Raw genomic sequence first — 13,624 nt, forward strand, 5'->3', positions numbered from 1 at the left:
TTCTCTTACAATGACTGCTTCCTCTACTTCACCCTCCTCCTCTTCTCTTACATTGACTGCTTCCTCTACTACACCCTCCTCCTCTTTCTTCTGTTCTAACTGAGTGGAAATTCGTTTTGTTTTTCGTCCTCTTACAGGGGCAACTGACATCGATTCTGGTGCCTCCTGCGGTTGATCAGGTTGGTCAGTCCCGATGCACTTACTCTCCAGCTCGGCTCGGAGTCTATCTCGCTGAATTATGAGAGTGCTTAGTTCAGATTCGAGCTTGGCTTGATGAGACTGAATTTTGGTTATCTCACTTTGGAGACTGAATTTTGCGTGCTGGCGGGCATCTCGCTCAGTTCGGAGTACATCCCGTTAGGACTTGAGGGTGTTCCTCTCGAACTGGAGTGTGTTTCGCTCAGACTGGAGGGCATTGTGTTCAAGTTGGAGGTTGTCAAGTTTGGATTGCAGGAAGTCCCTCTCATTTTGGAGGGAGTCTCTCTCAGACTGGAGCATATTCCGCTCAGTCCAGAGAGTCTCCTTCTTGGCTCGGAGACTTTCTTTCTCAGCTCGGAGAGACTCCTTCTCGGATTGGACTCTCTCTCACTCTCTATTTCTAGAATTCTTTCCCTCTCTGCGATAGTATTAAATAAGGCCCAATAAGCATTAGCCAGGCCCCAAATCATTTGTGCCTCCTCAGATCTCCCTAGGCCGCAACATCCCTGTCTCAAATACCTGTTCAGGCTCTCAGGATCTTTTAGGTGTTCAGGAGTAAAGTTCCATGACACCGAACATGTCCATCTCTCCAAAGTCTCTCCCAAGTCTTTCCATACACCCTGCCACTCAGTATTCTCTGGTTTTGGGGAAGGCTTCTTCTTCATAATATGATAAATCCAGATACTGAGTGAAATAATTACAATGGCAAACAGTGCATTCAGGGAGATTGACAACGTGGTCAGGTGAGCATTCAAACAATCCATAAAGGATTCGCAAGAGAGACTGGGAACCTGCTTCAAAATACCAAGTTCTGTGAAATTAGGAGCTCTCCCTACAAACTGGTTTAAAACAGAAAGCAGAATCATTTTTTTTCCTTCCTCTTTACTAAAGCAAGATAGCAGTGCTCAAAGTTTACAAAATAGCTCAAAATACTGGCAGTCCGCCTGGACTTTCAAGGTCAAGTTTTCAGTGAGCACCTATGAAAGAGATAAACTTTCCCAACAAAGCTCTCCGAGAGCAGAGAGAGATTCGTTCTAAAAAGCTGAAAAGCAGCTTTTGCCCGCATTCTCCACCAAAAATGTCAACAGTTTAAGGGCTGGTCCGGCCTGGTTCCGTGACTAGTGGGGCGGAGGGATTTCGCAAAATCCACGCCTCTGGAAAAGGGAAACAGGGGACCCCAAAATAATTAAAAACAGCGGCAACGATCTGAGGAAAAACAAACTAATTTACTAAATATAGTATCGGAATGTAAGATAACACACTATAATACAATATAAATCAACAATAATTGAGAGAAAGATTGTCTGAGAGCCAAAGGCCTTACACTAATATTGAAGCCTTGCGTGCAGTCAGGAGCAGCAGTAGCGAGCCGATCCGACAGGGAACACGTCGAGACGAGAAGAGGGGGTCCGAGTCAGATGACCTGCGCCCTTATATCTGTTCCCTTGAGCAGGAATGATAACAGTACTCGAAAAGGCTCTTGGGGAACGTAGTTCTTCTCTTCCAGACAGGTACCCGGAACTAAAGCATTTGCTCTTTAACTCCCAGTACACTGCATGATGTTGTGATGTGGAATACTGATAACCAAAAATCATAAAACCATGACATTCACTTAAAGGGCAACTCTTCCATCTTGTTTCCCCAGCCTGCCTTTCCTGAAAAAGACATAGTCCTCCATGACAGCATTCCAATCATGCTAGCTCTTCCACCACATCCCCGTGACTGCAATGAGATCATGGCCCTGTGACCATACGCACATCCTGTTTATTTCCCATGGAAGAAGAATGATAGAAGTAACCAACAGAGGGGCTCTGCCCCGAGCCAGGGGGAGAAGGGACAATGGATTGTATTGGACTGTGCGGATTAGATGGCCTGGCACATCACAGAAATATGAGGCACTGGTGGACACTGGTGCACAGTGCACTAATGCCACCGAATCACGAAGGGACAGAATCTATTTTTTTTTTTTTTTTGCCAAAGACTGGCAAAAATATCCTATTTCAACTGGCCCGAGGGCTACATGTATATTTGGTATTGATTACCTCAGAAGGGGATATTTTAAGGATCCCAAGGGGTATCAATGGGCCTTTGGAATAGCTGCTGTAGACACAGAAGATGTTAAGAAGCTGTCTTGTCTTGCGTGGCTTGTCAGAAGATCCATTTCTTGTGGGGTTGCTACAAGTAAAGGAGCAACAGGTAATGGTTGCTACGAAAATGGTGCACAGACGGCAGTACAGTACTAATAGGGATTCCTTGCTCCCCATTCATAAGATGATTTGTCAACTAGAGAGTCACGGAGTGATATGCAAAACTTACTCACCTTTTAACAGCCCCATAAGGCCAGTGCATAAAGCCAGTGGAGAATGGAGGCTGACGGTAGACTACCGTGGCCTGAATGAAGTCACACCCCCACTGAGTGCTGCTGTGCCGGACATGCTAGAACTCCAGTATGAATTGGAGTCAAAATCAGCCAAGTGGTATGCCACCACTGACATTGCTAACGCCTTTTTCTCCATTCCTTTGGCCACAGAATGTAGGCCACAGTTTGCTTTCACCTGGCGGGACGTTCAGTATACCTGGAATCGTTTGCCCCAGGGGTGGAAACATAGTCCAACAATTTGCCCTGGGCTGATCCAAACTGCATTGGAACAGGGTGGTGCTCCCAAGCACCTACAGTACATTGATGACATTATTGTGTGGGGCAATACAGCAGGGAAAGTTTTCAAGAAAGGAGAAAAAATAATCCAGATCCTTCTGTGAGCTGATTTCACTATTAAGCAAAACAAAGTGAAAGGACCTATACAAGAAATTCAGTTCCTAGGTGTAAAGAGGGCATTGTCACATCCCAATGGATGTGGCCATTTCTCTGCTCACTAGCAAGAAAGAGACACAATCTTTTCTGGGTGTAGTGGGCTGTTGGAGAATGCATGTTCCAAACTATAGCCTTGTATGTCCCCTTTAACAGGTGATGAGGAAGAAGTATAATTTTATGTGGGGCCCTGAGCAGCAGCAGGCTTTTGAGCAAATCAAACAGGTGATAGACTGAGCCGTAGCTCTGGGGCCAGTACAAATGGGACAGGGCGTAAAGAACTTTGTCTACACTGCTGCTGGAGAGAAAGGTCCCACTTGGAGTCTGTGGCAAAGAGCCTCTGGAGAGACCCGAGGCCGACCCCTAGCATTCTGGAATCGAGTGTACAGGGTATCGGAAGAGTGCAACACTCCAACTGAGAAGGAAATCTTAGCTGTGTATGAGGGCGTTTGGTCTGCTTCTGGAGTAGTCAGTACTGAAATGCAGTGCCTTCTAGCACCTCGACTGCCAGAGCTGAACTGGATGTTTAAAGGAAAGGTTCCCTCTACCCATCACGCTACTGATGCCACTTGGAGCAAGTGGATTGCGCTGAGTACACAATGAGCTCAAATGGGGAACCTCAGTTGTCCAGGAATCCTAGAGGTGATCATGGACTGGCCTAAAGGTAAGAAATTTGGAGCATCACCAGGAGAAGAGGTATCACATGCTAAAGAGGCCCCACCATACAATGAACTACCAGAAAATGAAAAGAAATATGCCCTGTACACAGATGGATTGTGTCGTATTGTGGGGGAGCATCACAGATGGAAATCTGATGTGTGGAACCCTACACGACAAGTTGCAGAGGCCACTGAAGGAAAAGTAGAGTCAAGCCCTGTAAAGCAAATGAGGGTAATGACAAAGCCTTTATTTAAGAAATAGGCACACGAGGGAAAGATATCAAAAAGAATCGAATCACCCCTCCCGGTAGCAGCGCGCAGGCAGAGCCGAGCTGAGGAATGTGTCCCTCCCCCGTTCGTACCGCCGCGCCGCCGCACTCACACACTCACAGAGCCCACCCATTGGTTCAGGCTGTGACCCTGGAATTCCACTACACTCCACCCCTTCACAGCATGAACCAATGACTGAGCAGGTAGGGGGTGAGCCCCTGCAACCTGGTGGCCCAAGACACAATGCACATCGCGACGCATACACAACACCCGCCGCAATATAGGATGTCAAAACAATAAAGGCAATCAGTGGCAGTCCCCTTCACGGTTCTGTTGGGCCAGTACTTGATGTTCTTTCTCGAGGCGTATCTTTTTCAAGGACCAGTAGCGCTTCTGATTCATGCTCTCCAGTCCCCAAAAGTTCAGCAGTGCGTCACAGGGTGTCATGATGTTTCCTCATAAGCGTGTTTGAGTGATGTTGCTCCTGCGGGCCATCCTGTGAACTTAGAACCTCAAGGGGAGTAAAACAGATGTTTAATAGGTACGAGGAGGGGTAGGTCCGCCCTCAACGGTAAGATGCAGGCTGTATTTCGGTCTTGAGTCAACACCTCTGCCTGTATCGGGGCACGTCCTGGCCTTCGATACCACACTCTTTGGCCCGAAATCTGCGACTGAATCACTATATCGGGTACCAAAGGGGGGGTTCTAATTTGCCACATGGACATGATTAATGTCCCCCTTGCAATGAAAACAGGGGTGTCAACTATTACCTCTGTTGGCCATACACCGATTACTGAAGGGTTTACTGATCCCCCAGCCTCTAACAATCTCCCCCAAGGTGCAAGGAGACCACACCATTTTGGTCCTGCTTGCACCTTCCAAGGCCATTTTACCTTGTGTCTCCCGGGCTCTAGGTCATCAGGGGCAGGGAGCAGAAGATTATTCATGGTGCCAACTTGTGGCTTGAGTGAGGTGTCCTTGCTTGTAATTTGTATCCTAAGTGGGGAGGCCCAAGTTGTCTGCAGCATTTTTAAAGCACTGGGTCTGCCATCTCTTGGTCTCTCATTCAAGTCTCGCAGGGTTTCATAAAGCCTTTTGGTCCACCCCTGCAAGGACTGTGAATCTGCCTTCAGAGCAGCCTTCAGGATCCCATTGTATCTTTCTATTAGGCCTGCTCCTGTTGGATTGTAGGGCAGGTGAAACCGCCATTCCATGTTATTGTCTTCAGCCCACTTCTGCACAGTTGCACCCGGGAAATGTGTACCTTGATCACTCTCAATAACCTCAGGAGTCCCGTATGATGCCATCAATCTAGTTAGAGCTTTGATGGTATAGGCTTGGTTTGCCTTTGCTACAGGATAGGCTTGCATCAGTCCACTCGCTGTATCGACACAAGTTAGGGCATATCTGGCCCCCTCAGATCGAGGAAGGGGACCTACATAATCGATCTGCCATCGCTGTAATGGGTTGTGTCCTCTAGCGAGATGGGCCGTAGTTTCTGGCAGAGGTCTTGGTCTCATTCGCGAGCAAGCGTCACAGTCCTGACATGCCTGGACAATATCTGGTAACTGTATGGGCAACCCCCATGCTTTAGCTGCTGCCCACATGGTTTTCTGTCCTGCATGCCGTAATTTCCGATGCAGCCAGTGAGCTATGTCTTCTGATGGTGTACTTCCCAACCATCGGACTCGAGCCAGTGTGTCAGCTTCATCATTGCCTGGTGACTGCAAGGGTTGATGTCCAGAGACGTGGTATGCTCGTACGGTCCTGTGCCTAACCACGTTCCATATATCAACCCACATATCTTTGCCCCAGATAGGTCGGGCATGGATTGTCCAATCCTGAGTGGCCCACTGTGCTATCCAGAGCGTGAGCCCTCGGTAGACTGCCCAACTATCTGTGCAGATGTTTAGTGCACTGTTGCCAGGCTCTTGAGTTATCACCATCCACACAGCTCGTAGCTCAGCCCACTGGATACTTTGTCCATCCCCTTCTTCAAACCATATCGTTTCAGTTGAGGGATGGTATGCGACAGCTCGCCACCTACTTGGGTTCCCTCTGCTGGATCCATCTGTATACCAGGCATCTTCTGGGATAGGGTATTTTCCCTCCTGTACAGGACTCTTTTCTGGACAAGTAACCACTATTTCCTCAGGTGTCTCGCTGTGATATGTTACTGGCCCAAGTATCTTTTGCAGTTCTTCCTTCAGTGGAGATGATGACAGGCGGCTTCTTTGGCTAAGATAGGCAACCCAGCGTGCTACTGTTTGTGATTGGGCCACCCCGGTCTTAGGAATGTGAGTTAGGTCTTTTACCCACCCCTGAATTGGTAAAGTTGTTTTGACAATAACCTCTGCGGTCTGAGTTATTGGTTCTACTGCCTGCCCTGCCACGTGAATGCAAACTGGTCTTGGGACTCCTTAGCAATTGGAATGCTGAAAAATGCATTTGCTAGATCCAGAACGCAGTGGTATGTTTCTATTTCTCTACTTAATGTATCCATGAGGGAAGCGATGTTGGGTACAGCTGCATGGATCGGTGGCGTGACTTTATTTAGTTCTCTGTAGTCTACTGTCATTCGCCACGTACCATCTGACTTCCTGACTGGCCATATGGGGGAGTTGTATGGGCTGTGTGCAGGTCTAATAATCCCTACTCTCTCCAGCTCCTGCACAGTCTTGGTAATTTCTTGTTGCCCACCCGGGAGTCTATACTGCTTTGTATTTGTGATCCGGCGTGGTTGTGGCAAACAAATAGGTTCAATTTCTGCATGACCCCTTATGATTGCCTGCACTGCCCGGATACTAATACATCTTTCCCTTAATCTGAACTCTCCCACAGTGGTTTGGAGAGTCAAACCCGACAGGATATCAATCCCCAATATGTACTCTGGAATTGGGGCAATAGACACCTTGTACTCCCGGGGTGGTAGACGCCCAACCCCCAATTTCAACCATGTTTGTGTTACGGGGATCATCTGCCCCCCGAACCCACCTATCATTGCCTTAGAGCCTGAAAATTGGTTTGGGTCACCATATATAATTGATGTTTCTGCCCCAGTATCTACTAATGCCATAACCCGCTGTACATTCTTTCGGGACCAATGAATCGTTAGTTCAACGTAGGGTCTCCGGTCTCCTCTGGAGACCCTAGTCTTGGGGAATTTTGGCTCCGCTGTCAAGCCATCAGCTGTGCAATCCCTAAGTCTTTTTCCTCTGATGGCTCAACTGTGGCTGCCCGGGCCACCTGAGGAGGTTTACGTTTTTTTGATGGGACTATGAAGTCTTCTAGATTCCACGTGTTTTGTGGAATCCGTTCTATGAGTCTAACTCCTTCCCTTTTAGGAGAGCGTTGGAATCTCTGACTGTTTGGTAACTGTTTCCATAGTTGTAATAAGACCTGGTTAGGCTGTCCATCGATCTTTTGAAATTGAACTCCAGCCCTAATCAGGTCGGTAAACATTTGTTTTCTTGAGACCCTGATGGGTCCAGATTGAATTACATTAGGGGCAGGTCTAGGTCGTGGTGGCGGATGGATGTCCGACTTTTCCACCACCATTCGGACATTGCGCCTGGCGCGCAGGCGCTCTGTCTCCCCCAGATCTGCCACCAATTGGGCGGCCTGTTGTATAATGGCCTCTGAGGCCACTAGGGGATTTAGTATGGATACCAAAATTCCATACTGATGTGGTGGAGCCTGCTGCAGGATGAGGTCCCTCATTCCTGCGGAAAATTTTATCATATCTGGGCTCTCAAAATTGTCCTCATAAATTGCCTCCTTCATACCTAATTCTCGGATATAATTTTGTAAGTCCTCCATAGAGGACCACAGGCCGGTATTTAATGGTATGTCCGTTTTATTTGCCCATGTCACACGGCATGCGGCCATTAACCATGCAATCAGTGAATGATTTTCTTCATTGTGTTGCACAGCCACATATAGTCTTTGCCTGAGGGCCGGGTGAGTAGTAATTGATGCCAGTTTTGAGATTTCTGGCCCATTCACCACAACGCTTTCTGCCCCCATGTCATATAGTCTGAGTAACCATGCTGGCACACTCTCTCTCGGTTTTTGTCTAAAGCGTTATACTAAATCCATTAATTCAGCTGCCGTGTATGGGCGAGCTGTTACATGTAGCGTGCTCTGGGCAGGGGGCCACTGGTCAGGGGGCAGCCCCGCTGGCCTGTCCTGCGTTTTTTTTGTTTTTTGAGTTACAACTGGTCGGATCTCAAAGGGATCAAGCTCTAGTGGAGCCTCAAGATCTGACTTCTTAGTGCTTTCATTTTCTGAGTCCAGTTCATGTGGACTCTCTTGTATAGGATCCCCAGTTATTTCTAGAGAGATGTTTCGGATTTTTTGTACCGGAATTATAGGGTTAGGTTTTTTCCCTCTCAAAATTGCAACCTGTCTTTCCAGTTCTTCCACACGGTCACGTAATAGTTGATTTTCATCAGTGAGAGTCCCTTCAGTTATATTTAGCCAGTTCAAGGCCATCAGCAGCGGCCACGCCACCGTGGAGGCAGCTAACTGTCGTTCTCATGTAGTGAGTACGTTTTTGTTTAGACTACTGAAATACTCAGCCAGGCGGGCTGGGGATTCCTGAACATTTCCTGCATCCCGTAGGGGACCCCATTTTTCAATAATACAAGCAATCCCGTGATATGGGGATCCTAGGAATCCTGGGATGTGCCCTGGCAAAACTTCACTTATGGGGCTAGCCTTTCCCCGTCCAAACCATCCCATGAAATTGTTCAAAAATGTCATGGTAATTATTTTAAGAGGCTTATAATTGGGTATCTTTAAAGATATTTGGCTGCCTGGCTCGCCAAAATGTAGAACAAATGAAGGTAATGACAAAGCCTTTATTTAAGAAATAGGCACACGAGGGAAAGATATCAAAAAGAATCGACTCACCCCTCCCGGTAGCAGCGCGCAGGCAGAGCCGAGCTGAGGAATGTGTCCCTCCCCCGTTCGTACCGCCGCGCCGCCGCACTCACACACTCACAGAGCCCACCCATTGGTTCAGGCTGTGACCCTGGAATTCCACTACAAGCCCCTTTGCAGAGGTAAAGGCTGTCCAACTGGCCTTAGGTGTTGCTGATGCCAATCAGCAACAATGCTTTATTTTTATACTGACTCATGGATGGTGGCAAACACCTCATGCAGGTGGTTACAGCAGTGGGAACAAAAGAATTGACAAAGAAGGGGTAAACCTATTTGGGCTGCTGAACTGTGGAAAGACATTGCTGCCCAAATAAAGAATATGGTTGTAAAGGCGTGCCGTGTAGATGCTCACGTGCCCAAGAATCGGGCTACTGAAGAACAGCAAAATAACCATCAGGTAGATCAAGCTGCTAAAATTGAGGTGGTTCAAATAGACTTGGACTGGCAAAAAAAGAGCAAAGTCCTGCTCACCACACCATTCCTGATACAAGCCAGGATGCCATTGGCCTTCTTGGCCACCTGGGCATACTGTTGGCTGATATTCAGCCGACTGTCCATCAGTACACCAAGATCCTTTTCCATCAGGCAGCTTTCCAGCCACTCCTCTCCCTGCCTGCAGATCTGCCTGGGGTTGTTGTGACCAAAATGCAGGACCTGACACTTAATGCTATATTTTGGTTCTAGGAGAAAAACTATGTTGATAACAGACAGGTGTTTATAGCTATTGCTAAGCAGCATTGTGCTTAGCCACCTGCTGTGTTCAAAACACTAGGTGACAGAACCAGAACAGCTAGTCTAAACTGTCCGAGGGGATATTCCATTCCATATGACATCAGGTGGAAAAACTATAAAACTGAAGGGAATTGGTTGGGGGAGGCAGTCACTGCTCCGGGAATGGCTTGACATTGTTCTGCAGGTGGTGAGCAATTGCTTTGTGCATCATTTGTTTTGTAAATATGCATGTATTATTATAATGACTTATTTCTTTCTTTTTCTGTCTTAGTAGTTTTTATCTCAACCTACATGTTCTACTTCTTTTTTCCCCCCCCCAATTCTCTTCCCCATCCCACTGGGAGCGTGGCAAAATAAATGTTGTTTTTGCGTAACAGTAAGATGTTATGACTCTAAGGAGGTGCCTTGGAGCACTGATACAAGATAAATTACTGCTTGCAGAATAGAAGACCTGCATTTTTGAGCAACATCAGGAGATGTACTGGTACAAAGCAGTTCTGCAGTTTGAATGATAGCCAGAAGGGATGGTTAAGTCTTAGAGATTATCCCAGCATGCCATAATAGGTAAAAACTAAACAAGAAAAGGAGGAGAATAGGGAGGGGTTAACTAAGCAGTAAACAGAGGCGGCACACCCGCTAAAGGAATAAGCGTTGGATAGGCTGTAAACCCTGGAGTATTCAACCAAATGAGGAAACAAAGGAGGAAATTCATGCCGGGAAGTAGGAAATATCATCTGTCGCATTTCTCCGGTCTGACATGCCTTTTCTAAAGGTTGCCTGCTCTTGCAAAAGCATGAAGTAAATTGTGATTCATAGCAAATTCCACCTGAGCCTGGACTATTGAACACAAGCATTTCTCATAGGAGGAACGGGGGAGCGAGCAAAAGCCCATGTGGTGTTTATCTGCTTGCTGGGTTAAATCACACCACTCATCTCCTAGTCTGTACCTGAATCCAACCTTACTACATTCCAGCATTTACCCTTGTTCAATTTCATGCCACTGCTGATTGTCTAATACTCCAACCTATCTAAATCCCCTTGCTAGGCCTCTCATTCCTCCTGAGTCAACAGCGCCTCCCATTGTAGTAACGTCACTAAACTTGAGGATGCACTCCACTTCTGCTTCCAAATCTTTGATAAAGACATTGAACAGAACTAGGTCCAAAACTGAGCCTTGGGGAATACAATTAGTGACCACCCACCAGACAGATGTAGCTCCATTCACTCCAAAACTTTGAGCTAGTTCAGAACCCAACATAGGAAGATCAACTTCAGGGTGGCACGCACAGATCCCACCCCATGGACACCCAGGGGATGCAATTCCCAGCTGGCAGAGAAGGACCAGAGGCCAAGCCAAGCGGGGGAGGTTCGGGACTGAGGGAGTGTTGTAGCGAGCAGGCACCATCATGGCCGGCAGGATTGTTAGGTCACCAGCCACCTGGCTCAGTGGCACCACTCTCCTCAGGAAAGTCACCCACCAGGAGTTCTCTGCCCACGTTATCTGCAAGGAGGAGTCATTGTGGACGAGGAGTGCCTCGCCTTCCATGCTATTTCACCGCAAGCTCCTACACTTTTTCCTAGCTGCTCACCATAAGGCCATTGTCAGGTTATCCAGAGCAGGATAAATGCATTCCAGGATCCCATTGGCCTTCTTGGCCACAAGGCTTGGCTCATGGCCAAACTGTCATCCACCAGAACCCCAGGTCCCTCTCTGCAGAGCTTGTCTCCAGCAAATCATGTCCCAACCTGTACTGATATTTGCAGTTATTCCTTCCCAGGTGCAAGACTCTACACTTGTTTTTGTTAAACCTCATCTGGTTTCTTGCTGCCCAGCTCTCCAGCCTGTCCACGTCTTTCTGAAAGGCAGCACAGTCTTGCAGTGTGCCAGCCACTCCTCCCAGCTTTGTATCATCAGCATACTTGCTGAGGGTGGACACAATCCACTCATCAAGGTCGTTGATGAAGATATTGAACAAGACCGGATTCTGCACTGACCCCTGGGAATCACCGCTACTCACAGGTCTCCAACCAGACTGCACCGACTATCACCACCCTATGAGCTTGGCCAGTCAGCCAGTTCTCCACCCACCTCACCATCCACTCATCTATCCCACACTTTCTCAGCTTCATTATCAGGATGTTGTAGAAGACAGTATCAAATACCTTGCTGATGTCAAGGTAGATGACATTCACTGCTCTCCCCCCATCCACTCTGTGGGGGAAGATGTAACTGTGAGCAAGTCACCAAAGAGCTTAACAGACTCCTTGATAAACCTTATCACTGTGAAGCCTTGGGAGACTGGAAGGTAAGACAAAACAGATGGCATCTAAGGATAAACAGGAGGTTCTTTTGTACACACTGTTAATCTTGTCACAATTAAAAAACCTTTCATCCTTTAATCACTGTTGTTTGGGAGAAGTTAGGGCTAATTAACTGTTAGAGGAACAGTAACTTACTGTTTGTAAGTGGATGGTATACAAGATGTAGGTTGAACACAATAAAGAGATCTATTCTGATGCTACAAGAAACTGAGAGAGCTCTCTAACTTGACTGACCACTGACACCACCCAGCTGGTGATGCCATCATAGAGGACCAACCTTGCAGCCGAGCACAATTTTCCCCTGGTGAATCCAGGCTGACTATTCCTGATGATGCTCTTCTCTTCCAATTGCTTGGAGATGGCATCTATAGCAAGCTGTTCCATCACCTTTCCAGGGACAGAGGTGAGACTGTCTGGCCTGTAGTTTCCTAGATCCTCCTCCTTGCCCTTTTTGAAGACTGGAGTGACATTGGCTATCCTCCAGTCTTCAGGCACCTCTCCTGTTCTCCAAGACCTATCAAAGATGACAGAGAGCAGTTTGGCAATCACCTCTGCCAGCTCCCTCAGCACACATAGATGCATCCCATCAGGGCCCATGGATTTGTGCACATTGATCCCACCAAGATGCTCCCAGACCACCCCCTTCCTCAACCAGAGGGAAGCTCTCATTTTCCCAGACTCTCTCCCTTCCCTCCAAGGTCCAGGAGTCCTAAGGAGGAGTCTTTGAAGTGAAGACCGAAGCAAAAAAGGCATTCAGCATATCCACCTTCTCAGCATCCCCGTTACCAGAACAACCCCTCTCATTCAGCAGAGGACCCACATAGAAGGGACCCCCTAGTCTTCCTTTTAATGTTAACATACTTAACAAAAAAAAAAAACAACACACACACCTTCTTACTATCCTTTATCTCCCTTGCCAGCTTCAGCCTTCCTGGTTGCATCCCTTCAGGCCCTGACAACACTCCTATACTCCTCCCAAGAGGACAGGCCCTTTTCCCACATTCCATAGACCTTCTTCTTCCCTTTGATCTTATCCATGAGCTCCTTACTCATCCACACAGGTCTCCTGCCTCCCTTCCCCAATTTCCTACTCTTAGTGTTACAGCAACCTCGAGCTTGGAAGAAGTGTTGTTTAAATGTCGCCCAGCTCTCATGAGTCTGTCATCCAAAATCCAGGAAAAAAAAAAAAAAACTCTCTAACTCCAATGTGGTATTAGAAAGTGGCATTCCTTTATTCTTCACAATGAGCACTGGGCAACTTGACAAGCAAGCGCACGCTCTCATAGTTCAGGTTCTACATTTATATAGTTAAGATGTACATATGCAGTACAGTGGCATACATATTCATTCTTTTTCAAGGTCTCATAGATATGTGCTAATGTCCCTTTGGGCATGTTCAGTGGTACTTAGGGTGGTCGAGTGCCCACCTACTTCTTCCCCTTTTTTCACCATCAGCTTTATCACTGAAACCTTCAACTCACTTTAATTCACTTTTCCCCAGTTTGGAAGATTCCTATTGCTTATTAGGCCGCAGTGAGCCCCTTTTTAAAAACAATGTCTGTTCTATTGTGACTCCAGTACTTCTACCTCAATGATTTTGCCTCACAAGAAGATAGAAGTATTCTATTATGTTCCCAGTGCAAAATTACTGAGGAAAAACAAGGCTGTTCACCCACTAAAACTGAAATGG

This window comes from Gallus gallus, chromosome W, assembly GCF_016699485.2.
Source record: "Gallus gallus isolate bGalGal1 chromosome W, bGalGal1.mat.broiler.GRCg7b, whole genome shotgun sequence".
Taxonomy (NCBI): domain Eukaryota; kingdom Metazoa; phylum Chordata; class Aves; order Galliformes; family Phasianidae; genus Gallus; species Gallus gallus.